Source organism: Protopterus annectens, chromosome 6.part0, assembly GCF_019279795.1.
Source record: "Protopterus annectens isolate FY-2018-M chromosome 6.part0, PAN1.0, whole genome shotgun sequence".
Lineage (NCBI taxonomy): Eukaryota > Metazoa > Chordata > Ceratodontiformes > Protopteridae > Protopterus > Protopterus annectens.
The window spans coordinates 1,034,136,664-1,034,163,394 of record NC_056737.1 but is presented as its reverse complement, the minus strand read 5'-3'; the positions used below and the strand labels follow the sequence as shown (position 1 = coordinate 1,034,163,394).

Below are 26,731 nucleotides of genomic sequence, written 5' to 3'. Positions count from 1 at the left end.
GAGCAAAATGATCTTCATTGCCCCATTGTGGCCTCGTCAAGCTTGGTTCCCTTACCTCTGGTCTCATCTGGTGAATCCGCCTTGGATTCTAGATCCCCTTCCGGATCTGATTTCCCACCCCCTAGGCCTCCCAGTCCCGAACCTGGACTATCTCAAGCTTACAGCTTGGTTGCTCCAGTTCCACTCGTTGCTAGGACTGCCGGTATCTCCTCCCCAGTTAAAGCTATCCTAATAGCAGCACACAAGCCCTCTACTAGGAAAGTCTGTAGGAGTAAATGGAAACGTTTCGCTATTTGGGCGGAGCGTCAGAACCTAGACCCTTTCACAGCTCCATTGCCCACTGTCTTGGATTTCCTTTCAGGGCTTTTTCATCAGGGGGCTAGCTGTTCCACAGTCAAAGTTCAACTAGCAGCTATCTCTCATTACCACGTGGGACATGAACTGGGTCCATTGATCACCTCGAAGTTATGCAAGACCTTTCTGAAGGGCACCACCTTACTCAGACCTCCAATAAAGGAAGTAGTGCCTCCCTGGGATTTGACTTTAGTACTTCAGGCCTTGACAGCTCCCTCCTTTGAACCTGCAGCTTCAGCTGATCTCAAACATTTGTCATGGAAACAGCCTTTCTCGTCGCTATTACTTCAGCTAGGAGGGTTTCTGAACTTCAAGCCCTATGTGTAAAACCTCCTTATTTGACCTTCCACAAGGATAGGGTTTACCTCAGGACCAATCCCAGATTGCTTCCGAGGAAAATATTAACCAATCTATTAATCTGCTAGTTTTCTTTCCTGAATACCAGAACAAAGGAGAATACAAACTGCATTCTTTAGGCGTGCATAGACAGCTGCATTTTTACATTCATAGAATGGCTGGTCATAGACAATCCGACCAGTTGTTCGTCTCCTTTGCCAAATTTAATTTACGTAAATCTGTGTCGAAGGTCACCTTGTCGAGGTGGATTTCACAGTGCGTTCTTTTGGCTTATGAAAGTTCTGGCAGGCCCCGCACCTCAAGGAGTTCGTGCTCACTCTACTCGGTCCATGTCTACTTCTGCTTTCGGGCTAGAGTACCCCTGGATGATACTTGCTCAGCAGCCACTTGGGCTTCACCTCATACCTTCATCAACCATTATAAATTGGATATTATCTCTAGAGGGAGAGCATCCTTTGGCTCTGCAGTGCTCCGGAACATCCTTCCATGAAGGCCGCCCAAGGTACAGGTAGCTGGGGACTCTGTCCCAAAGGTTGCTGACAAATTAAGTCAACTACTTCAGATTAAGAAGTTATGTAGTCACCATAACGTTCAATCTCAGTAGGTGGACTTCATTTGTCTGCAACCGTCCCACCCTCCTTCCCCCTGACCTTCGGATGTTTTTTGGCCCAAAGTCTTTACTCTGCCCTTTTAAGGAAGGTAGTTTCCTTTTTCAGCCTTTTTGGTTATGGACAAACTTGATCTGAGGTCAGTCAGGGATGGCAGGGGATTATGGGTGAAGGGGAGGAGCTAGGAGCTCGTATCTAAGCTGTGAAAGATTGCTGGCTCGGAAACGTGGTCAGACCCGAATCCCAAAGGTTGCAGACAAATGAAGTCCACCTACTCAGATGGAATGTTATGGTGAGTACATAACTTCTTATTCCTACCAGTTTTGCTTACAAAAAGGGGTTCAGGCCCAACCAACTGGGGAACTTCATTATTAACCTTAAAAATACTCCAGTTCTTCTTTATAACTTCCCTAATCTCTTGGGAATAAACATTGTGTTCTAATACTAGGGCTTTTTTGTATTTGTTGTCTCCCTTGTTCCCATTTTGATTAGTAAAATCCATCCTTAACAGGGGTGGATACTTGGCACCCCAACCTTTCCTTACTTCAAAAATACTATCCACCATCTTGAAGGAATATTTCCTTTCTATAAACATTTTCTTCAGTATGTCAAATTCCTGTACCAGTTCTTTAATATCAGAAGGCATTCTTGCCACCCATATGGCTTGACCCCTTTACCAGTCCTTACTTCTGATTGTACGGATGGCTACTACTTTAGGGCCGATATGCATTAAAACAGGTTTCATGTTCTGTAGTCCTATCTCGCCTTCATTCTTACATATAGGTTCGGAGCCGATCCTCTGCTCCGACTCTGCCTATTACAAAGTTCGAAGTCTCTAAGTTGGCTCGTGGCAAGGTTAGGTATCCCTTAAACTAGTAAGAATCCCTAGATCTCGTTTGCCACTCTAAGAGTTCAGAAGTGCTCTCTTTCTTGGCCGTGGCTAAGTTGGAATATTTTCTTATTCAAATATTTACAGTGATCCTTTTTGACTGTTATAGATTAGTATTAATAGCTTACAATTGTTAACTTGTAGTAGTTAGTGTATTTTGAAGTTTTACTGCAAATTGTTCTGTTGGCCGTTGCTTCTGCAGGTGGTATCCCTTGTTTCTGTTTGCTAGTTATAGCTAATTTTTTTTTAGGCATAGGTCCGTTTTTTTAGTTAGGACTCACTCTAGCCGTCGTCTGTTGCTTGCTTATTCTCTCTCTCGCCTACCCCTCTGTTCAGGGCTAGGCCCGTTTGAGTTAGAGGACCTTGTCCTCTTATCTTTCTATGTTTATAGTCCGTGATTGTTGTTGTAGTATGTCTAAGGAAACTAAAGACCATAAACCTTTGGGTTTCAAGAAATGCTTAAAATGTTCACAAAAAATATCCCTGACAGACTGGCATAGTGTGTGTTTATTGTTTGGGTGCCATACATCTACAGGAGATGTGTACTTTTTGCCATTGTTTTAGTTCCCGGGTTCTCCAGGAAAGGAAGAACAAACTGATTTTGAAATGTCTTCTTAAACCTTCCTTTGAGGAGGATTTAGCTAGCTCTTCCTCTTCCAGTCTCTTACACCAACTGCCAAATCAGAACCTCCAGAGAAAATTGCCAAAATTGACAAACCTTCTACCTCCTCAGCTCCTATGCCTTTGGAGCCTGCTGATGTGGATGTAGAGCTTCCAGTTTCGGCCTCAAGTTTTTTGGAACAGATAGCTGAATCCATATCTCTGAACCGGTCAAGAGACTTATTACCAGTATCCGCGACACTTAGATCTCTGATTTTGCAGAGATCTTGATCCCCTACCTTGTCTTCCAGATCCTTCAGGAGTCTCTCTGAGGAGGATGTCGAGAGGGTGGTGCTTAAACTTTTGTAGTAGTCAGCGCTAACAAATTTGTTGGCTCCTACCCATTTTGTTCCGGAGCTGTATTAGCGGCTTCTGTTCCTCCGAGCCATGCTGGTCTTTCAGAGCCAGAGCTATCGGTGCAGTTGTGGAACCGTTGGTTCCAGCACCCCAATTGTCGGTCTCTGAGCAGAGTTCTGCTCTGACACCTTCAGTGCTGTCCCTGCTGTCTAGGAGCCAAAGCTCACCAGTCTGTCCCGATGGGGACGCTCGTAACCTAACTTCTTAGGTTCCGAGTCTGTCTCTCGGTGTGTCTACTCTGTTGAGCTCAGATCCTACATCTGTCTGAGCCAATCGCTCCAGAGCCGGGGGCTACTTCCGCTTCCTCAGAATCGGTGGTGTCCTCGGAGCCGGACCGGTCTGCCTTTGAGATGAAGAGTGTGCTGTCTAGATCTTCAGCTCTACACAAGGGTGTACCAGTGCTCTTCCCCCTAAAGCTCCAACCTGTCCCTCAGCACCATCCCTCTCTTGACAGCACAGACCCGCAGTCTCAGGAGCCCCCCCTTGGGTGGCCCCAGTCTTCTGAGAACTCCCCAGAATACACTTCTGAGGAGCCTCCTTGGAAGAGAACTTGCAAGAGGAAGCACATAGACTCCCCTGATGAGCCCATCGCCTCTGACACTGACCTCGAGGAGTCAGAAGGGTCCCCTAGGTCGTCCTCTGATATCTCCTTCGTAGATATCCTAGAGATACGGAAACGGAGGCGGCTGGCCCACAGTCACCCCTTCTGATGAGGAGTCAATGTACCAGTAGGCTTTCGGGTCTCAACTTTCAGCCTCTTGGGGGTCTCCACCTTTCGATGAGCTGTTAGATTTGGGGAGTCAAAAGGTGTGGGAAATTCCTGATGCCATGGAACCAGTCCCCAGAAGGCTGAACAAATTTCTTTCAGCAACTAGGGAAAAAGTTTGACCAAAGGTGTGCCTGTAGATGCCATGGTGGTGGCAGCAGACAAAGAAGGAACTAGCAGAAAATTCCTCATCTGTCCACCCACCAGACCGTCTCTAACGATGGACAGATACAGGAATTGTATTTTTTTCTTCAGCAGCTTTTACACTCGGATTGCTGAATTACCTCACCCATTTTACTCTGCTTCAAAGAGATCTCCTAAAAGAGCTTGGAGATGCTCTCCAAGGTACCTTAACTGAAGGAGTCCATGAGAAGGTTTCTGCTCAGTTGTCCACCTTGAACTCTATTGTTAACTCCTCCATTAGGCTGATATCTTACGCAGCAGATGGAGCAAGCAGGGTAGCGGTTCTGGATGCGCTTATGTAACTTTGCGGAGCCCTTCAAAGCTACATTTACTAACGCCCCTTTGATGGTTCCTCTCTGGACCAAAGGTAAGAGAGACCCTCACCAGATGCGAGCAGGAAGGGAAGACTCTGTCTGCTGTGGGAGTACATTTTTCCATCCCTTCTAGACTATACCCTAAGGGTCAGAGAGGCGGAAAAATGTGGTTCAAGAAATCTGAGATTTTTCCCAGATGCACAAGGTGATTCCTTCTCCAGAGGCATAGGAGGAGGAATAGTGGTAGATGTCACCCTAGAGGCAGGGGAGGGTCTGCAAAACCAGTGCGACTACTATTCCATTCGTGGAAGTCCCTATCAGTGCTTCTGAAGTGGGGCCCGACTGTGCTTCTCTGTAGCCAGTCGGGGGTCGCTTTTCTTTGTACCCAGAAGCCTGGCACGACATCACACAAGACAAATGGGTACGAAAAATAATTTCCAGAGGATACTCCATGTCCTTCTCTTCCACCTCATCTAACCAAGGGAATCCCAGATGTTCCTCCCAATCACCGGGATCAAACAACTGTAGAACTCCAAAGGTTTCTTCAAAAGAGTCATCTAAACCGTCCCCGCAGACTAGATAGGATTCAGAACTTACTCCAGATTCTTTAGTGCCAAAATGAACAGGAGACTGGAGGCCCATCTTGGACCTCAGTAAGTTAAACGAAATCAGTGAAGTCCAAGTTCCAAATTATAACACTGCAGTCTATTCTTCCTGTTAGGGAAAGACAATTGAATGTGCTCCATAGACCTCCAAGATGCATACGACCACATAAAAATGGACAGAATATCAAGGAGTCATTTACGATTCCTGCTGGTAGCCAGTAGATACCAATTTCGTGCTCTGCCCTTTGGTCTCACCACAGCCACTAGGGTGTTCACCAAATGCATGGTGGTAGTAACAGCTCACTTGAGACATCTTGGATTCCAAGTGTTTCCATACCTGGATGACTGGCTCCTGACTGCCACCACCAGGCACCTACTTTTATAAGCCAGGGATTCAGCCATCAGAGTCTTTCAGCTAGGCATCACTATAAATTGGGACAAGTCTGTCTCATCACCCTCTCAATATGTGACTATAGGCGTAGAAATAGACAGTCGCAGTGATGGCTCGCCTTCCTTCAGAGTGCAAAATCTAAGACAAATATAGAGCCTGCTTCCTCAACACAAAGTTAAAGCGAAGATGTTGCTCAAAGTTCTGGGAACCATGGCCTCTGCTGTAACTCTAGTTCCACTAGCCAGACTACATATGACAATTCTACACTGGCTACTCTCTTCCCAGTGGTCTCTTCAGCAACTGCCTCCGTCTCATCCCATATTAATAACAGAATCTTGCAAAAAGGACCTTCTTTGGTGGATCCAGTCCAATCAACTAAAGATAGGGAGACAATTCATTCCTCGCCAACCCGTTGCTACTGTGACCACAGATGCCTCCCAGATGGGGGGGGGGCATTATCTAGGAAGGACAGTTCAAGGCACATGGCAAGAACACGAGGCTTACTTGCATATCAGTGTTCTAGAGATGAGAGCAGTGCTACTAACTTTGCAAGCACTTCACGACTTTCTTCCTCTAGGGACAATAGCAGTCCAATCCGACAATATGTCAGTGGTATGGTATATAAAACAAACAAGGGTTAACCAGATCCTAGCCCCTATGTCAGAAGGCTCTACTTGTTTGGCAGTGGGTGATATCTTCCCAACGCATTCTAGTTGCAATGCATATCCCGGGGACTTTCTTCCTCTAGGGACAATAGCAGTCCAATCCGACAATATGTCAGTGGTATGGTATATAAAACAAACAAGGGTTAACCAGATCCTAGCCCCTATGTCAGAAGGCTCTACTTGTTTGGCAGTGGGTGATATCTTCCCAACGCATTCTAGTTGCAACACATATCCCGGGGAGAACCAGTCATAGCCGGCAAGCTCGGGAGGACAATCTTAATGCCTCATGAGTGGTCTCTGAATCAGAAAGTCGTGGAACAGATTTTATGCAAATGGGGACAGCCTTGCTGTGATCTGTTTGCCACCCCAGTGAACACCAAATGCAGCAGTTACTTCACCCTTACCCCCCCCCCCCCAGGGGAGACAGACGCACGCACTTGTCCACAATTGGCCCTCTGGACTTCCTTATGCCTTTCCTCCCTTTCCGCTAATATCGAAAGTGATCCAGAAAACAAAGACTTTGGGAAGCAGAATTATTCTCATCACTCCATACTGGCGTCATCAGATTTGGTTCCCCTTTCTTGGGTCTCACCTTCTGGACGATCCATGGACTCTGGACTCGGTACCAGACAGTCTGACACATGTCAGGCACGTTCCATCCCTGTCTCCACACCCTCAACTTGACAGTGTGGCTGCTCCACTTCCATTCCTAGTCAGGCTTCATGATCTCTCCCCTATGGTTACACATATCCTGACGTGTTCTCATAAACCTTCTACCGAGAAAATTGTACGCTAGCAAATGGAAAAGATTTTCTCTCTGGGCACAAGCTAGGAAAAATAGATCCGTACATAGCCTCCATTCTCTTAGTGTTAGAATTTCATCAGGGATCAGCTGCTGCTACAATCAAAGTTCAATTAGCAGCTGTCTCCAATTTTCATTTGGGACAACATTAACCTAATCTTATGGCTCACAGATTGTGCAAATCTTTTTTAAAAGGCACTGCCTTACTAAGGCCTCCTTTTCAAGAACCTACATCTCCCTGGGATCTAAATTTTGTTCTTTCAGAACTTAACTCACCGCCTTTTGAACCTTCACATATATGTGATTTTAAAGTTCCTTTTCTGAAAGACCATTTCTCTGGTAGCCATTACGTCCGCCAGAAGTGTCAGAGCTGCAAGCACTCCGTCAAACCCCCTTACTTGATATTTCATAGAGACAGAGTTTCGCTTCACACTAACCCTTCCTTCGTCCCCAAGATTTGTTCACAGTCTAATATTAATCAAACTAGTGATCTACCATTCTTTTTTCCAAATCATGCAAACAAAGCAGAATACAAGTTTCATCATCTTGATGTACACAGACAGTTAAGGTTCTATCTACATAGAACAAAAGAGTTTAGGAAATCAGACCAATTATTTATATCCTTTTCAGAGACTAGTAAAAGAGCGCCAGTCTCCAAGATAACGTTATTAAACTGGATTTCAAATTGCATATCTTTTATTTGCTCTTCTAATGGCAAAGAATTCGCATTTAAAATTAAAGCTCATTCCACCAGATCTATATCCACATCCGTCGCTTTTCAAGCCAGAATTCCAATGGACAAGCATGTGCAGCAGCAACTTGGGCTAGCCCTCATACCTTTATTACTTATTACAAATTGGACATTGCTTTCAGGGGTAGAGCCTCCTTTGGTTCCACGGTTCTTAGGAGTATATTCCTGTGAGCCACTCGAGAAAAAGCTGCTAGGGATGCTATCCCATATGTAAGACTGAAGGTGAGATAGGACTACATAACATTAAGAAGTTATATACTCAACATATAACGTTCCATGTTTGTAGTCCATCTCGCCCTTTATTCTTACGAACCCACCCAAACACATACCCCTGTCCATGTATCCCTGGAGGATCTGGAGACGAGATAATGTCTGTCTATTTTAGGGTTGGAGACCTTTCATGTTTGTTTTTCCTTGTGGAAATACTTTATATCAGTAGCCGCAAACAAGATCTGGGGATTCTTACTAGTGCATTATGGGATAACCTACCTTGCCACGAGCCAACTTGGAGACTTAGAGCTTTGTAATCAGCCGAGTTGGAGCGAAGGATCGGCTCTGAGCCCATATGTAAGAATGAAGGGCGAGATGGACTTCAAACATGGAACGTTATGTTGAGTATGTAACTTCTTTTTTCCTATGTTGTCTTTCGGCTTTTCCCGGTTAGGGGTTGCCATAGCGGAACTCCGGTCCGCTAATGATTAGCATTAGATTTTCACGACTGCCGAGGTACCAGCTCGACGTCCAACCTTCAACTAAGGCATGCCAATTTACGCATGTCTTTCGAATGTCCCCCAACCACGGGGAGGGCATGCAGACTCGCACAGACGGCACTCCCCGCACTCCAGCTGAGAATCGAACGGGAGAACCTCATGCTGAGAGGCAACAATGCTACCGCTGCACCACCGCGGCATTGTAACTTTTTTTTTTTTTCCTATAAAGGTTGGAAATTTATTGTGCCGTTGGAAAATCGTAACATCCAAGTAACTAATATTCAAAGTCCAAAAGTATGTGTAAACCTAAAGTAGCCACTTGGTACCATTCAAATGTTTCATAAACTCACTAATTTGGTCTACTGTACCATCCCACAAAATAAAAATATCATTCAAAAATCACACATAAAGATGTAGGTGTTTGGCAAAGGAACTCTTCAGAATAAATTCATCCTCCCATCCCAGCATGACAGTATTAGCATAGGTGTGGGCACAAGCTGTCCCCATCTTAACTCCTCTGATTTGCTGATAAAATTCACCTTCAAAATGGACAAAATTATTTTCCAAGATGAGTTCCATCAGCTGAACTAAGAGCCTAATCCTGTCTTCTGAAAGGGAAGAAAATTGTCGCATGGAATTTATAAACAAGTTCCATCCCCTCAATTTTGGGAATACTAGTAAAGAGATCCATTACATCAATAGTGAGGAAAATAAGCCCTTCCTTCCATAAATCCTGTTTTCGTTTTCCTAAAAATTCCCGAGTGTGTGTGTGTGTGTGTGTGTGTGTGTGTGTGTGTGTGTGTGGTCTTGGTCACTACTACTTTGCACCGTTTATCCACAAGAATGGCCAAGGGATGAGTCTTACTCCCCCTACTGGTCACAATAAGTTCTTGTGAATCTTTGGTATACCGACAATATTCGGTATCACTGGCTTTTTCTGTTTTAAAAATTTGTAAGTGTCCACATCTATCCTGTTTTCTAACAAGTATTCTAAGTAAAAATCCAACTTTTGATAGGCTATCGTAATCTCATTTTTCGAAACAGGGGAATAGGTGTCAGTATTATAAAGGAGGGATGTCATTTTATCTTTTTTAAAAAGTCTCCCCCTCCCTTGTTAGGTTTCATCACCCTTAAGTCATTACACACACTAATTTGGGTCAGAACTTTTCTCCTTTTTTGTTAAATTACACCACCCTTTCTTTTTCTTAGCATCCAGTTGATATAACTCATTAGTAACCACTTTCACAAAAACTTGTACTAAGGGGTGTGGGGAGGGGGGGTTAAAAGCACTATTCCTCTTAAGTGTACTTTACCTATCTCACTATTCACATCCATGTCTTTAAAATATAAACTTAAGTTAATATTCCTCAAAAATAACTAGTTCAATAAATGAGTCTGCTATATTAACAGGCCCAGTGGGCACAAACTTGTATCCCTTTAACAACAACTTAAAATGGTCTTTTTAGTTAACTCTACACCCGCATAGTTGTAAATTTTAAAGTCCTGATAAGTACCAGTGAGCCCCTCATTGTGAAACCTAATTATTTCATCATTGTTGGCCCTTTGTTGTGGTGGTCCCACCTCTACTTGTGACTGTTGCCCCGAATCCACCATCACCTGTGTTTTTTTGGCTAGTTCTGACCTTCTCACCTCCTGAAAAACCCTGTGCTTCTAAAAAGGAATCTGGTTCCCCTATTGTGTTCCCAGTTTCTTGTCTGTTAGGGAAAGGTTCCGTTTCACATGATTGTGGCCTGTGCTGTACTACCCCCCACCCATCAGGGGCCCTTCCTTTGTTAATAGGTTTACTATCAGGAATCTTGTATGCCCTACTGTCTTGATATTGTTTAAAGTCCCTGTCTAGTTTCTTCATCTTTTTTTAAAAAAAAAAAAATTAGTTTTTTGTCTACTCGTAACAAGGCTTGATTATACAAATACTCATACTCTTCAAATAATCATTTGTAAAAGCTTGACTCAGTGTATCCCCTTCATTACCCAGGTTTTCTCCAGAACAGATTCATTATAGTGAATCATTTTTAGCATCGATTCAAACCCACACTTGTCAAAAAAAACAAAATCCGGAACTGTTTCCTGGGTGTGATTCACTCCAAAGGGAAACGTATACATCTCAAGTCCCTGAGGAACAATTTTGAGTTTAAGACATTCACGCAAATATTCATTTTCAGTTTGTAAACTTTTAAATTTTAACAACATTTTTTCAAAGTTAAATACCATTTCTTTTAAGGTAGGAAAGTAACGTGGTGTAGAAAATACATTAGTAACATTCCTTTGCCCTCCCTGACCTTGAAAAGTAAAACTTCTGTCCATAATGTCTTTTAACTTAACATTCCTTTCATAATTAGTCTAAGAATTGCCTCTCTGTTTCCTTTCACAAGTATTAACGGTTGTAGAGGCTGAAACACTCTGGCTTCCATTAAAAAGTTAACAACAGTACCTGAAGGTGGGAGACTATCCCAGAAGGTAGTCTTCCTTGCATCATCATGCTGTCCATTAATCCGGTGTATGCACAACTTCTTCCCAGAAGGTAAATTGTCGTGAACTTTTTGGGACTCCCCCCCCCCCCCCCCCCGCCCTGTGGAACAGGCAGAAGATGGAGATTAGTAATACTGGGGTTAACCATCAAAAAAAGGCTTCAGTCAGTAAAATCATTCCAGCAACAACAGGCGGATTAATGGACAGCACAATGGTGTAAAGGAGACTACCTTCTGGGATAGTCTCCCACCTTCAGGTACTGTTGATAAAAACTTTTTTAATGGAAGCCAGAGTGTTTCAGCCTCCACAAACGTTAATACTTGTGAAAGGAAGCCGAGGGGCAATTCTTGGGCTAATTATGAAAGGAATGTTAATTTAAAAGACAATATGGACAGAGCTTTTACTTTTCAAGGTCTGAGGGGCAGAGGAATGTTACTAATGTATTTTCTGCACCATGTTACTTTCCTACCTTAAATGATATTTAACTTTGAAAAAAAGTTGTTAAAATTTAAGTTTACAAATTGAAAATGAATATTTGCGTGAATGTCTTAAACACAAAATTGTTTCTCAGGGACTTTATGATGTTTGTTTCCCTTTGGAGTGAATTGCACCTGGGAAAACGGTTCAGGATTTTATTTTATTTTTTTGACAAGTGTGGGTTTGAATTGATAAAAATGATTCACTACAATGAATCTGTTCTGGAAGCCCTGGGTAATGAAGGGGATACACTCAATCAGGCTATTACAAATTATTCATTATTTGAAGAATGAGTATTTGTTATAATCAAGCCCTTTTAACATTTTTTTTTTTAAAAAGATGGAAAAAAAACTAGACCAGGACTTTAAACAGTATCAAGACAGTAGGGCATATAATATTCCTGGTAGGAAACCTATTAACAAAGGAAGGCATCCTGATGGGTGGGGGGTAGGACAACACAGGCCACAATCGTGGGAAACTACACCTGACCCTAACAGACAAGAAATTGGGAACATAGTAGGGGAATTTGATTCCTTTTTAGAAGCACAGGGTTTTCAGGAGATAAGGTCAGAACGACTAGCCAAAAACACACAGGTGATGGTGGATTCGGGGCAGCAGTCACGCAACAAGCAGAGGTGGGACCACCACAACAAAGGGCCAACAGTGATGAAATAATTAGGTTTCTCATTGAGGGTCTTGCTGGTATTTAACAGGACTTTAAAATTTACAACTATGCGGATGTGGAGTTAAGACCATTTTGAGTTGTTAAAGGGATAGAAGTTTGTGCCCACTGGGCCATTTAATATAGCTGACTCACTTACTGAACTAAAGTTATTTTTGAGGAAGATTAACTTTAGTTTGTTTTAAAGACAAGGATGTGAATAGTGAGACAAAGTACACTTAAGCAGAATAGTGTTTTTAACCCCCCCCCCACACACACACACCCCTTAGTACAAGTTTTTGAGAAAGTGGTTAGAAATGAGTTGTCAACTGTATGCTGAGAAGAAAGGGTGGTGTAATTTAATGAAAAAGGAGAAAAGTTTTGACCCAAATTAGTGTGTGTAATGACTTAGGGGTGATGAAACCTGACAAGGGAGGGGGGGGGACTGTTATTTTTAAAACAGAAGATTATAAGAACGAAATTACTTCCTTCCTTTATAATACTGGCACCTATTCCCGTTTTGAAAAATGAGATTACGATAGCCTATCAAAGGTTGGATTTTAACTTAGAAGAATACTTAGAAAGCAGGATAGATGTGAACACTTACAAATTTTTACAACAGAAAAAGCCAGTGATACTGAATGTTGTCGGTATACTGAAGGGTTCACAAGAACATCGACAAACCTCCTTTTAGGCTTATTGTGACCAGTAGGGGGGAGTAAGACTCATCCCTTGGCCATTCTTGTGGATAACTGGTGCAAAGTAGCAGCGACCAAGACCCCCCCATCTCCTGAAAGACACTTAGGAATTTTTAGGAAAATTTAAAACCGGGTTTATGGAAGAAAGGGCTTATTTTCCTCACTATTGATGTAGTGGATCTCTTTACTAGTATTCCCAAAATTGAGGAGATGGAACTTATTTATAATTCCATGCTACAATTTCCTTTCCTTTCAGGAAATGGGATTAGGCTTTGAGTTGAGTTGATGGAATTCATCTTGGACAATAATTTTGTCCATTTTGAAGGTGAATTTTACCAGCAAATCAGAGTAGTTGAGATGGGGGTAGCTTGTGCCCCCCACCTATGCTAATGTTGTCATGCTGGGATGGGAGGATGAATTTATTCTGAAGTTTCTTTGCCAAACACCTACATCTTTGTGAGGTTTTTGGATATTTTTATTTTGTGGGATGGTACAGTAGACCAAATTAGTGAGTTTTTGAAACATTTAAATGGTAGCAGTGGCTACTTTAGGTTTACACATTCTTGGCACTTTGAGTATTAGTTACTTGGATGTTAACGATTTCCCAACGGCACAATAAATTCATTTCCAATCTTTATAGGAAAGAAACCTTTGGTAATGTATATCTGCATTACAGTAGGTACCATCCGTACCATCAGAAGAAAGGACTGGTAAAGGGTCAGGCCATACGGGTGGCAAGAATGACTTCTGATATTAAAGAACTGGACCAGGAGTTTGACATATGTTTATAGAAAGGAAATATCCCCAGAAGATGGTGGTTAGTATTTTTGAAGAAGTAAGGAAAGGTTGGGGTACCAAGTATCCACCACTGTTAGGGATGGATTTTACTAATCAAAATAGGAACAAGAGACCAAAAAAAGCCCTAGTATTAGAAAAGATTGTTTATTCCCAGGAGATTAGGGAAGTTAAAGAGAAGAATTGGAGTATGTTTAAGGTTAATATTGAAGTTTCCCAGTTGGCTGGGCCTGAACCCCTTTTTGTAAGCAAAACTGGTAGGAACTTTAAATATATTTTAGAAAATGTTACAGACAAAAATGTTGGTATTGGTACCACATCTTGTGGAGTTGTGCATATTGTATGTACATTATGAAAGAGAACAATTTTGCATGCTAAGGTTTCCTTTGTGAAAGGGAATTGCAATACCAGCAAACTAGGTACCTAGGTAAATGTGACAGTTGCTCGGGATACAATGTTGGAAAGACAGAGAGCGCTTTGAAGTTAAGAATTTGAGCACCTTTATATCATCAGGAAGAAAAAGGAAGTTAATGCATTATACAGGCCTTCTGTTGTGTGTAGTAATTTTGTTAAGTTTAGCTTTGGTATACTAGAAAAGTGCAGATTTATTCTAGGGATGGTGATTGGTAAAAACATTTGTTAAAAAGAGAACTTGTCTGGCAGTTGCAACTAAGTGCATCATCCCCCTCAGGTCTGAACGACTAAGTATCTCTCACCCATACTGAGCGAAAAAGCAGATTTGTTAACATAAATGTTTAAAGGAATTTAACTTGATTTTTATGTATTTTTATTTGTTTTATAATTTATTCTATTTTGAAAAATGTTTTTGCAACTACTTGATTGGAATAAGTGCTTTGTACACCTTTAACACGGGATATTTTAATTACTAGGATTTCATGATTGGTTGATGAATTTCAGCTAGTTTATAAATATTTTATCTGAAGAAGTCTCCATGAGAGATGAAAGCGCTTATGGGATGTGTTTTAACTAATAAAAATAATAGGAATTTAAGAAACGTTCTCCCAAGCTGACAACTGTCCCTCAATTGCCAATTCCTCGATGAGGTTCATTTCCTATTCAATGGAGGGCCCCACATGAGCACTGGTTCAGGACTTCCCTAAGAAGACATGCTTGGATGAGAATACATGATTTTGTAGAGCCCTTTAAGGCGTCATTTGTTAATACCCCCTATGATGGCTCCTCCCTTTTTGGACAGTTGGTTAGAGACATTCGTACCAGCAACGAAAAGGATGGTAAGACCCTTTCTGCTGTTGGAATTGAGTTTTCTACCCATCAGAGGTCCTTCTCCAAGGAAGCAACGTGGGGGGTGTGAAACTATGGATGTTATGTGATCCTTTTTCGCCTACATTCTGTACTGATGGGCTCGGAGCCGATCCTCGGCTCCAACTCGGCACGCTTTGCTATAGAGCGAAGCCTCTTATTGGCTGAGCTATTCACTATCCCAGGATGCACCACCACCACTTCCCCAGATCTCGTTTGAGGACGTGGTCTCGAACTTGGCTGAGCTAAGTGCTTTTTTTTCTGAAAGTTTTTCTGTCAGAAAATTCTTTAATCTTTACCCAAAAGCTGTTTTAACAGCTATCGTTGTGTATAGTGTGTTTTCATGATTTTTTTTGTGGTAAATTTGTGTGACTGAATAGGGAAAGGTTTAGGGCCTTCCCCTAGTTCTTCAGTGAGTCTTCTTGTATTTGGAGAGGTCAAGTACCTGTTTGAGTTGGAGAGTTCTTGGCCCTCTTTTGTCTGGTGTATTTGTAGTTATTTGTTATTGTTGAGTTTCTTGGGCTTTCGCCTTTCGTTAAAAAAAAAAAAAAAAAAAAAAAAAAAAAAGGATTTTGATTATTGTGAAAATCTTTGACTGAGTGACATTGTGTTTCTTTCTCTGATAGTGAGTAGTCTACAGGCATTATGTCCAAAGAGCATAGACCCTCAGGATTTAAGAAGTGCACGAGATGCAACTATAAAATGTCCATCACCGATCACTCCTTATGTGTGTACTGTTTAGGCGCCAAACACCTTCAGGAGTCTTGCAGCGTGTGTCACGCTTTTTCCTCTAGGGTCCTCCAAGAGAGGAAGAATAAATTGATCTTAAAAGGGCTTATCAAACCCTCTTTCGAGGAGGCCTTATCTTCCTCTTCCTCTCCAGCTAAGAAAAAGAAATAGTCTGCTCCGACCAGCCCGTCGGAACCGACCACTAAGAAATCTAGGCAGGCTTCTCCATCGGCTCCACGGACTTCGGAGCCGAGGGCGGAACGGTCTGCCTCGATGCCTCCAGTCTCGACTCCTCTGGTTTCGGAGCCGATGGCTGGGGCTTCGAGAGGCGGGTCACCATCGGCTCCACTGATTTTGGAGCCGATGAGGGTTGCTGGCTCAGACTCTTCCCCTTCGGCGCCGAAGCCCTCCTCGGCACCGAGGGAAATTGCTATGGGATCTCCCTCAGCACCGATACTGGTTGTCTGTTTGGACCCGGTCCCCCAGTCCTTCGGAGCCGATGGAGAAGTCGGTTCGGACCCGGTCGGTCTCCTCCCAATCTTCCAAGATGTCTGATTCGGACATCGACAGGGTGCTCCTAAGACCGTTTCAGTCTCCTGTATTCCAGAAATTAGTTTCGGCTCCAGCCCATTCGGCTTCGGAGCCGATGGCCCACCCTGTAGTTTTGGTTCCTCCTCCAACAGCCTCAGCACCGTTGGTGCTGGTGGAGCCGATGGAGGTTTTCGGGTCGGCTCCGACCCTTACTCCAACCCCGGCTCTTGAGTCGTCAGAGTTCGGTACACTGACCTCCTCGGTCGGCCCCAGGGGGGACGCTTCGGGACTGATGTTTTCGGTTCTGAGCCTTCCTCTCGGTGCGTCGGCTGTGGGGGTACCGTCTACTGTTGTGGCCACGGGGGTTGGACCTTCCCAGGACTCTGGCGGTCCAGCCTTCAGGGCCATGAGTGCTTTGGCCAAATCTTCTTTGGCTACCTCCATGGTCTCACCGGCACCTTCCCTACACATGGAGACTGGTTCTTTGGTAGTCCCCCTGTCGCTAGACAGCGGAGCCCCGGGGCCTGAGGTCACCCCCAGTGGGGTTTCCCCCCTTCCTGGAGGTCCCTCTGAAGCTTCTTCGGAGGAACCCCCAAGGAAAAGACTGTGCAAGAGGAAGCACGTCGACTCCCCCGATGAGTCTCTCACGTCGGACACCGATCTTGATGATGCGGAGGGGTCCCCTAAGTCGTCCTCAGATGTCTCCTTTGCAGACATCTTGGAAGCCCTCAAACAACAAGGCGGCTGGCATTCCAAACCCCCTTCTGCTGATGAGTTGGTGTTCCTCAAGGCCTTCGGGGCTCAGCACTCCGCCTCCTGGGTGTCTCCGCCCTTCGACGAGCTCCTAGATTTGATCTGTCGAAGGGCGTGGGAACATCCAGACTCTGTGGAACCGGTGCCTGCTCGCCCAAATAAATTATCAGCACCCCCAGAGAAGGAGTTTCTGACCAAAGGTGTCGCTGTAGATGCCCTGGTGGTGGCATCTGCTACCAAACAAGATGTAGCAGAGGCTTTGACGTCCGTCCATCCTCCTAATAAGGAGTCTAGGAGCATGGACCGGTACGGGAAGCGCACCCTCAGTTCAGCGGCCTTTACCTTAAGGTCCCTGAACTATTTAACGCACTTCACTAGATTTCAGAGGGATCTGATCAAGGAGCTTTCAGATACCCTCTTGGGTAACCTACCTGAGCAGCTGACCCAGATGGTTGGCTCTCAGTTGGCTACGCTGTCATCGATATCAAACTCTTCCATGAGGCTCATTTCATATGCAGCCGAGGGGGCGAGTAGAGCGGCGGGTACGGGTATTGCTCTACGGAGGCAAGCCTGGCTCCGCCTGTTTCATTTTGCGGAAGCCTTTAAGTCTTCCTTTGCCGACGGTCCCTTTGATGGGTCCTCTTTGTTTGGACCCAAGGTAAAGGACACATTGACCCGCTGCGAGCAAGAAGGTAAGACTTTGACTGCCGTAGGGGCACAATCTTCCACTCCCTTTCGGCCTTACCCCAAGGCTAAAAGAGGAGGGAAAATGTGGTTCCGTAAATCCCAGAAGTCTTATCCCTCGCAGCAGGACGATCCCCTTTCTAGAGACAGAGGAGGGGGAAATTTTTCTGGAAGACGCCGTCCCAGAGGCGGCAGAGGCCCCCGCAACACTGGAGACCGCGAGTCCTTTCGTGGCTCTTCAGCCTTCCACAATCCCTGAAGGATTGCCCGACTGTGCAGCTCCGGAGCCAGTTGGGGGTCGTTTTTCGAGGCACCTAAAAGCCTGGGAAGGTATCACTCAGGACCGATGGGTGCTTCGAATCATCGCCGGAGGTTACGCCATCCCCTTTTCACACACTCCACCGCCGTCCAAGAAAATCCTGGACCCGCCACCCAGTCAACGGGAAATCGCAGCCTTAGAAATCTCAAAGCTGCTTCAAAAAGGAGTCATCCAACCGGTCCCCGCAGACCAGATCGGATTAGGGACTTACTCAAGATTCTTTTTGGTGCCAAAAAAGGCCGGGGACTTGAGGCCCATTTTGGATCTCAGCATCCTAAATCGATCAGTCAAAAAGTCCAAGTTCCAAATGGTCACCTTACAATCCATTCTCCAACTGCTGGAGAAAAGGTGTTTGGATGTGCTCCATAGATCTCAAGGACGCCTATTATCACATCCTGATAGATCAGGCGTCCAGGAGACATTTGCGCTTCAGCCTGGGAGACAGTCATTTTCAGTTCTGCGCACTGCCCTTTGGTCTCACCACAGCCCCCAGGGTGTTCACCAAATGTTTGGCGGTCGTGACTGCTCACCTGAGGAGTCTAGGATTCCAGGTGTTTCCGTATCTGGACGACTGGCTCCGAACTGCCACCTCCAGGCGTCTACTATTGCAGAACCTACAAGCCACCATATCACTAGGCACTTCCCTTGGAATCACCTTCAATTGGCCAAAGTCTGTGTTGCTGCCATCTCAGCGCATAAGGTTCATCGGAGTAGAGATAGACTCAAACCAAACGCGGGTCTATCTTCCTACAGAAAGGATACAGACTATACAGGCTCAAGTCCGAGCCTTGCTTCTCAGATCCAAAGCTCCAGCCAGGATGGTCCTGCAGCTATTAGGCTCTGTCTGCCACTGTTCTCCTAGTCCCCTTAGCAAGATTGCATATGAGAATTCTCCAGTGGCTCCTATCGACACAGTGGTCCTTTCAGGATCTCCCTCTGTCACCTCATACGGATCACGGAAACCTGCAAACGGGACCTTCGCTGGTGGCTGGTGCCCTCCAATCTGTATCGGGGACGACCCTTTGTTCCACCTCCTCCTATAGCCACATTGACGACGGACGCCTCCCAGACGGGGTGAGGGGGGGGCATTACCTGGGCAGGTCAGTCCAAGGCAATTGGCATTCCGACGAGAGTCTCCTTCATATCAACATTCTAGAAATAAGGGCGGTGTTTCTGTCTCTACAAGCCCTCCACGATTACCTCCCTCAGGGCGTAATTGCCATTCACTCCGACAACATGTCAGTAGTCTGGTATCTGAACAAGCAGGGAGGGACCAGATCCTACCCCCTTTGCAGAGAGGCCATGAGAGTTTGGGAATGGGCAGTGGCGACCAGACGTTTTCTGGTAGCGACTCATATCCCTGGGAAGTCCAACGTGATAGCAGACAGACTAAGCAGAACTATTCTCTCTCCTCACGAGTGGTCTCTGAACGATGCAGTGACAGCTCAGATCTTCAGCAGATGGGTAACTCCTTGTTGCGACCTTTTCGCAACCCTGCTGAACGCGAAGTGCAGAAAGTTCTTCTCTCTCACTTCAGCTCCGGGGGAGAGTCCTATGGACGCATTAGCCCACCCTTGGCCCACCGGCTTGCTATACGCCTTCCCTCCAGTTCCCCTCCTTCCCAAAGTGATCCAAAAGGCGTCTCACTTGGGGAGCAAAATTATTTTAGTTGCCCTTTACTGGCCTCGTCAGGTATGGTTCCCCTATCTTCGGAAATATGCACTGGACGGACCATGGTTCCTGGATCAGATCCCAGACCTGTTAATTCATCAGTCGGGACAACTCCATCAGTCCCTTCACACTTTGAAGTTAACAGCTTGGCTCCTCCTGTTCCGACTATAGTCAGGAATCATACTTTAGACCCGGAAGTTATACGTATCTTATCCTCGGCCCACAAATCTGCCACTAAGAAATTGTATACTAGCAAATGGAAGAGATTTGCTATTTGGGCTCAACTCCGGGGTCTGGATCCCATCTCTGTTCCGGTGTCAGAAGTCCTGAAATTTCTAACTTCCCTATTCAATCAAGGTTCTTCAGTCTCTACCATCAAGGTCCAATTGGCAGCTATTTCCAATTTTCATGAATCCATAAACCCACCTTTAATGAGCAACAGATTGTGTAAAACCTTCATGAAAGGTGCTGCGCTTTTACGACAGTCCTATTTCTCATCCTGCTCCTCCGTGGGATCTCGATGTGGTATTACGTGCCTTAACCTCCTCCCCTTTCGAACCGGCAGCAACCTGTGATTTGAAACTTCTTTCTTGGAAAACTGCCTTTCTGGTTGCGATTACTTCTGCCAGAAGGGTTTCAGAACTTCAAGCTCTATCTGTCAAACCACCGTACCTGTTTTTTCACAAAGATAGAGTATCCCTCAGGCCTAATCCATCTTTTGTCCCAGTTTTTGCCTGCAACAGTCATTAGACCTCCCAGTTTTCTTCCCAAAGTACTCGAAGTGGAATACATCTTCCACACATTGGACGTTCACAGGCAATTGCGTTTTTATTTAGACAGCACCCAACAAACACGGAAAACAGATCAATTGTTTGTCCTTTTCGGATAATAAATTGGGCAAAGCCGTCACAAAGGTCACTATTGCCAGATGGATCAGGGACTGTATTAGTCAGGCTTATTCCTCTTCTAATAAAGAGCTTACAACCGCTGTCAAAGCTCACTCTACAAGAGCTATGGCTACTTCAATAGCATTCCATTCTAAGCTTGCCATTAGTGACATTTGTGCTGCGGCTACGTGGTCTTCCCCGCACACCTTCATTTCCCACTACAAATTGGATATGGCATCTCGGGGGCGAGCTTCATTTGGTTCCACAGTTCTCAGGAGTGTTTTCCAGTGAGCCACCCAGGAATTAGGTGCTAGGGACGCTGTCCCATCAGTACAGAATGTAGGCGAGATAGGATCACATAACATCTTTTAGTTATGTACTTACCATAACTTTAGATGTTTGGGATCCATCTCGCCTACATTCCTAATAACCCACCCTCCTTCCCCCTGCCTTGGAGATCAGAAGAGATCGGACGGTCCGAGTTCTATTGTTTCATCTTGAAACATCTGGCAATGTTATATAAACAGTTATGTATGTGTGCATGAGTGCGGACAAACAAGATCTGGGGAAGTGGTGGTGGTGCATCCTGGGATAGTGAATAGCTCAGCCAATAAGAGGCTTCGCTCTATAGCAAAGCGTGCCGAGTCGGAGCCGAGGATCGGCTCCGAGCCCATCAGTACAGAATGTAGGCGAGATGGATCCCAAACATCTAAAGTTATGGTAAATACATAACTAAAAGTTTCGCAAGTATTAAGGGCCTTTCCAGGACCTGTGCTGGGAACTCTCCGTTAGAGACAGAGGAGGAGGGTTTGATGGTAGATCTTGCCCCAGGGGCAGAGGGGGGGGCCCACAGAATCGGGGCTTTAGGGATCTCCATGCTTATAAGCCCTACCAGCACTCCTGAAGAGCTATCTGACTCTGTTACTGGAAGCAGTCAGGGGATGATTACCTTTGCACCCCAATCCTGGACCTAATTAACTCAAAACCATTAGGCGTTAAACATGATATCCAGATATTACTATATTCCTTTTTCCCTTCCACCTTCACAGTCCAAAACCCCTTCCTGGTGCTCCACCCACTCAAAGGGAGCAGGCAGCACAGGAAATTCATCAGCTGTTGCTAAAGAGAGTCACCCGTGAGGTCCCAACTGAACAGTGAGGATTCGGAACCTACTGGCACTTGATTTTAGTGCTGAAAAAGACAGGGGACCTAAGACCAGTTCTGGATCTCAAGTTAAACGAGTATGTCAAGTAAGTGAGGTTCCAAATTATTCCAGTTCAGTCAATTCTGCTGCTCTTGCACAAGGACAACTGGAAGTGCTCCACAGAGAATGCATACTATCCCATTAAAAAAGACAGGTGCTACAGGAGACGCATGCGCATTTGGCTTGGAGCCAATCGCTATCAGTTCAGAGCAACTGCCCTTTCATCACACCACAGCCCCTGGGTGTTCACCAAATACATGGCAGTGGTAGCTGCTCACCTGAGGCTCAAAGGATTCCAAATGTTTCCATATATGGATGATTGGCTCCTGACTGCTCCCATGAAGCATTGACTGGTCCAAGCAAGGGACTGTTTACTCCAGTTAGCACCTTCACTGGGTATCACCATAAACATGAGCAGGTCCAACTTCCTTCCAGTACAAAATTTGGAGTTCGTAAGGGCGCAAATCATCACTAAGGATCAGGTAGCTTCTCTGCCTCCACACATAGTAACCATTCTGAAGAATCTGGTATAACAGCTATAGGCACAGCAAGCCCCCACAGCTCATTTGGCCCTACCGGTCGTGGGGTCTGTCTGCAGCCGTTCTTTTAGTTCCCCTAGCCAGGTTTTTCATGTGGGTTCTACAGTCTAGCCATTCAATGGTCCATTCTGTCTCAGCCTCTGTCCTGTTGCATCAAGCTGACTGCCATCTGCAGGCGTAATGTCGCTTAGCGGATTCAGTCAGACAACATTTTCCTCTAACAATTTTTGAACAACCCTAATAGCCACCCTGACCACGGATGCTTCCCAGTTTAGGTGGGGGAGGGGCAATACAACAGGAAGATGGTCCAAGGCACATGGTCGAGACCAAGTTGCATATCGGTGTCCTAGAGATGAGAGCTGTCCTCATATTGCTAGCCTTTAAAGATGTTCTTCCTCTGGGGACTGTTGCAGTACACACTGACAATATGGCAGTTGTCTGGTACATCAACAAGCAAGGAGGAGCTCATTACCTACTCTGCAGGGCGGCCATGACTGTGTGTGAATAGGAAATCTCTTCAGACCGCCTTCTGGTTGTAACACATATTCCGGGGAAAACCAACAATTAGGAGGACAAACTCAGTAGGTTGCTTCTGATTCCACATGAGTGGTCCCTCAACCAAACAGTAGTGAACATGATCTTCAGCAGTTGAAGTCAACCTTGCTGCAATCTCTTTACTTATCCCCCTCAAGTGCAGCAAGTTCTTCACTCTGATCCCCTCTCCAGGGGAGTCCCTGAGGGATGCTCTGAACCACGATTGGCCCCGGTTCTCCTGTATGCTTACCCCCCTCTTCCTCATCCCCAAATGTATTCAGAAGGCAAGCAGATTGAAGAGCTTGGTCATCCTCCCTGTCCCCTTCTGGCATCGCCAAGTGTGGTTCCCCTTTGGTCTCATCTGAAGCATCTCTCTTGGATACTGGAGCCCACTCCAGATCTTCTGTCTCATTTGTCAGGGATGCAACACCCCAACCTTCGAGCCCTGAAATTAGCCGCTAGGTTTCTCCACTTCTGACCATAGTTCGACAGTCCAGGCTTCAGTCCCCAGTCTATAAATTTTTAGCTTCTCAGAAGGCTTTCCACTAAGAAAGTCTACAATAGCAAGTGGAAGATGTTTGCTGGGCCATTGCCAGGAATGTTGACCCCTTCTCAGCTTCTGTGTTACATGTCTTAGTTTCTCAGTACTTTTTATTTATAGTGCTAGCGTTTCCATTAAGTTACACCTATTTGCTACTTCTAATTTTCATACAGCAAGTCGGACATTTTCCTTGTTCATATTCAGATCGCGTAAATCTTTCATGAAAGCGATTTTTCTTACCAAGGCCCCCATTAGGGATCCTTTTCCTCATTGGGGCCATACTTTGGTACTTCAGGCTTTGACACAGGGCCCTTTTGAACCTATGGCTACTTGTGACTTTACGTTTCTGTCCTGGAAAATAGCTTTCTTAGTGGCGATTACTTCTGCCAAGAGGATTTCTGAACTTCAGACCCTATCTTCTAAGCTTCCTTGTATCTTGTTCTATAGAGATAGGGTTGGTACGCAAGGATACTCTTCCTTTATGCCTAAGGTAGCCACAGAAAGCAAAATCAGTTAGTGTATATCATTTCCAGTATTCTTTCCCCATTTTTTCCAACAAAGGGGAATATGTACTTCATTTCTTAGATGTGTATAGACAGCTCCATTTTTATCTTTACAGAACAAAACAACACAATCAGATCAGCTTTTTATAGCCTTTTCTCCCAATAGGCTAGGTCAAGCGGGATAAAAAATTACCTTAGCAAAATCGATTTTGGATTGCATCTCCATTTATTCCTCTAGAGAATTACAGTTACCTAAATCATAACCAGAATTCACCAACCAATGGACCAAAAACCAAGGAAGACATCCAGGCACAAGATGGGGCCAACAACTACTTTAATAGAACATTCAGCAGTCAAGTGCTTTAGTCTCACATAGACTTCTTCAGAACTGCCATAATGTAACACACACACCACATTAATAGTGCTAACAACATATGTGATAAACCCTACCCAATAAAAGTATAGTCAAAGTTAAGTAATTAAATATACATTTTTAACTGACGTAAAGAATACATTTAAATATAAACACTAACTAAGCCATAGCACATTGCTAATGCATAGAAAAAAAAAATATTCTGTACATAATATGTTAATATAGTAATAAAAACTGAAATTAAAATGTACTTAAGTTTCAGCCTTCCCCTATTTTAAAACTTAAAAGGCTGGAAGTAGAACAAGCATAATTAAGGCCTGGAGCATCCAAGGCATAAAGCCTAAGGATCTGTATCCATTCTCTCCTAAGCAAATGTTCTACCATAATATACCCTCGAGTCCTTTACAATATAGTCTAAAACATCAAAGAAAAATTTGTGGTCGGGGACATGTCATGTGTTCTAGCTTACTGATTGCATGGTGTTTTATATTTATTTTTAGGTCCGTTAGAAATGTATATTTGTTTTTTAACTTTCTGATTTAATTGGATATTTTTATTGGGTAGGGTTTATCACATGGTGTTAGCACCATTAATGTGGTATATGTGTTACATTGTGGCAGTTCTGAAGAAGTCTTTGTGAGAAGAAAGCGCTTGACTGCTGTGTTGTATTAAAGTAGATGTTGGTCCCATTTGTGTCTGGATGTCTTCCTTGGTTTACAGTTATCTAAATCCCCTAAGGCACACTGTACCAGAGCCATGGCTATCTCCTCAGCCTTCAATGACATTTGTGCAGCAGCCACTTGGTCTAATCACAGCTTTCTGTCTCACTACCAGTTAGTCATTTTCAGGAGCAGGGCCTCCTTCAGCTCGATGGTGCTCCTGCATGTCCTTCCATGAGGGCCACCCAAGGTTCTCTTATTTGGGGATTCTGACCTTGTAGTGAAGGTGAATGAAGGAGACAACATTGGATAAAAAAGTTATGTCTTAACATAACTTGGCATCTGTTTTGTCTTCCTTTATTCATCTTCACTTTCCCATCCAAGAGGAACCTGGGTGATCTCAGGACATTTATGTCCTCTGTCTGAGCCCGTTCTGTCGATCATGGTGTACGAGTGGCATGCTTGGTTTGGCAAACTCAGTCAGAGGTAGTTGGGTGGATGCATGACATTGTGGGTATGAGGGAGGAACTTGAGTTGGATCCAAGTCTATGGAAGTGGCTGAACTGGATTTGAGGAGCTGATCTGAGACTCTGTACTGTAGTGAGGATGAATGAAGGAAGATGACACAGATGCCAAATTTATGGTAAGACATACCATTTTTTATTTCTGGGAGGAGTCGGCACTCATTGTTCTGGAAGCAGTTACATGGTTCTCTGCACAATTCTCATTATTGAGCAAATTGTCAAATGAGCAAATGCAAAAACTCTTTAGATTAGATCTAAAAAGATCAAAAAGACATTTTTTGCATGGTACAAGTCCCCCCCCCCCAATACCCACAGCACATTATGTATACAAACTCTGATTGCATAACAATGGCACAAGCACAGATTCCTAGACCACACTGTACTGCAGTTTTGCCAGCATAGCATCTTGAAATGCTGATAAACAAACTTGTCTGAGTTTGCTGTTGTAAATGTGAATTCTTAGACTGCAGTCATCTGTCCTCACCTTCTCCAGATACTGTAATGTGGGCATGTCCTATTGATCAAGAATGAGGTTTGCCACAGCCTTCCTGAAGGGCTTCTTGCACACCACTCCTGTTCAGCCCTAGTCACTCAGTAGTTCATAATCTTTGGATGTTTTTTCAAGTGTCATTACTGTGGCAGTAAAACTTGCAGTGAACTTAGAGCTGGTTAGGATGTGGCGAGTGTAGGTGTTAGAGTATGTTCATTGTTTCAGTACCATTTCTCCTGTCTTTGCCTCTGTTCCCTTTCTTGTGGGCTTGTATGGGTTTTGGTGATACCCTAACTGCTCTTTTTACTATACTTCTCTGGTACTCTGACCAGACAGTTAATCTTTCTCAAGGTTAACTTATGTCCTGGAGAGGCAGCTTGTAGGTCTTTCGCTTGTCCTTACCCCAAGGTATTTTTGTCTTTAGGCCATAGTGCTCTGCTTCCATTCCTTTCCATTGGTGGTGGCAGGGATCAAATGGAAGAAAGGACTGAAGGTGATGCAGCTTGAAAGAGGAATGTACTATGCTGTTAAGTTGGGTGCTCGGCAGCTGAAGCTTCAACTCTGTCTACATCAGAAAACATACCAAAACATCTACAGTTATGGGGAGTTCCTGCACAAGTTTACTTTCTCTATCTGCTGTTGTAGCGTTTCCTTCTGTCTTTGCTGGGGGTATTTACTTTTTGATATGTCCGTTGGTCATAATCTTTTTCCCTTCATTTATTTTCATTTGCCTTCATACCATCAAATTAGTAAATCCAAGGGCTGGTAGAGATCTGTGGCTTTATATTTGGTTTGTCTACTACACATCATATTATTTTGCATTCATGTTACCTCTGCTTTGCCCCCTAGCTCAGTATTTCAGAAAGTAAACGGCACCTTTGACTACCTTGCTTATCAGTGGTGAAGAGAAGTCCATAATTTTCTTTGTTGTTTTGTTAGCATCTGTAGTTTAGGAAATACTAACTGCTTCAGGTGT

General features: G+C 44.4%; 1 protein-coding gene across 1 annotated transcript in view; it reads left to right on the top strand.

Moving 5' to 3' along the window:
- PAPOLA (poly(A) polymerase alpha) overlaps positions 1-26,731 on the top strand; it is a 1,404,594-nt gene that overhangs the window by 665,468 nt on the left and 712,395 nt on the right. The gene's annotated exons all lie outside the window — the stretch shown is intronic.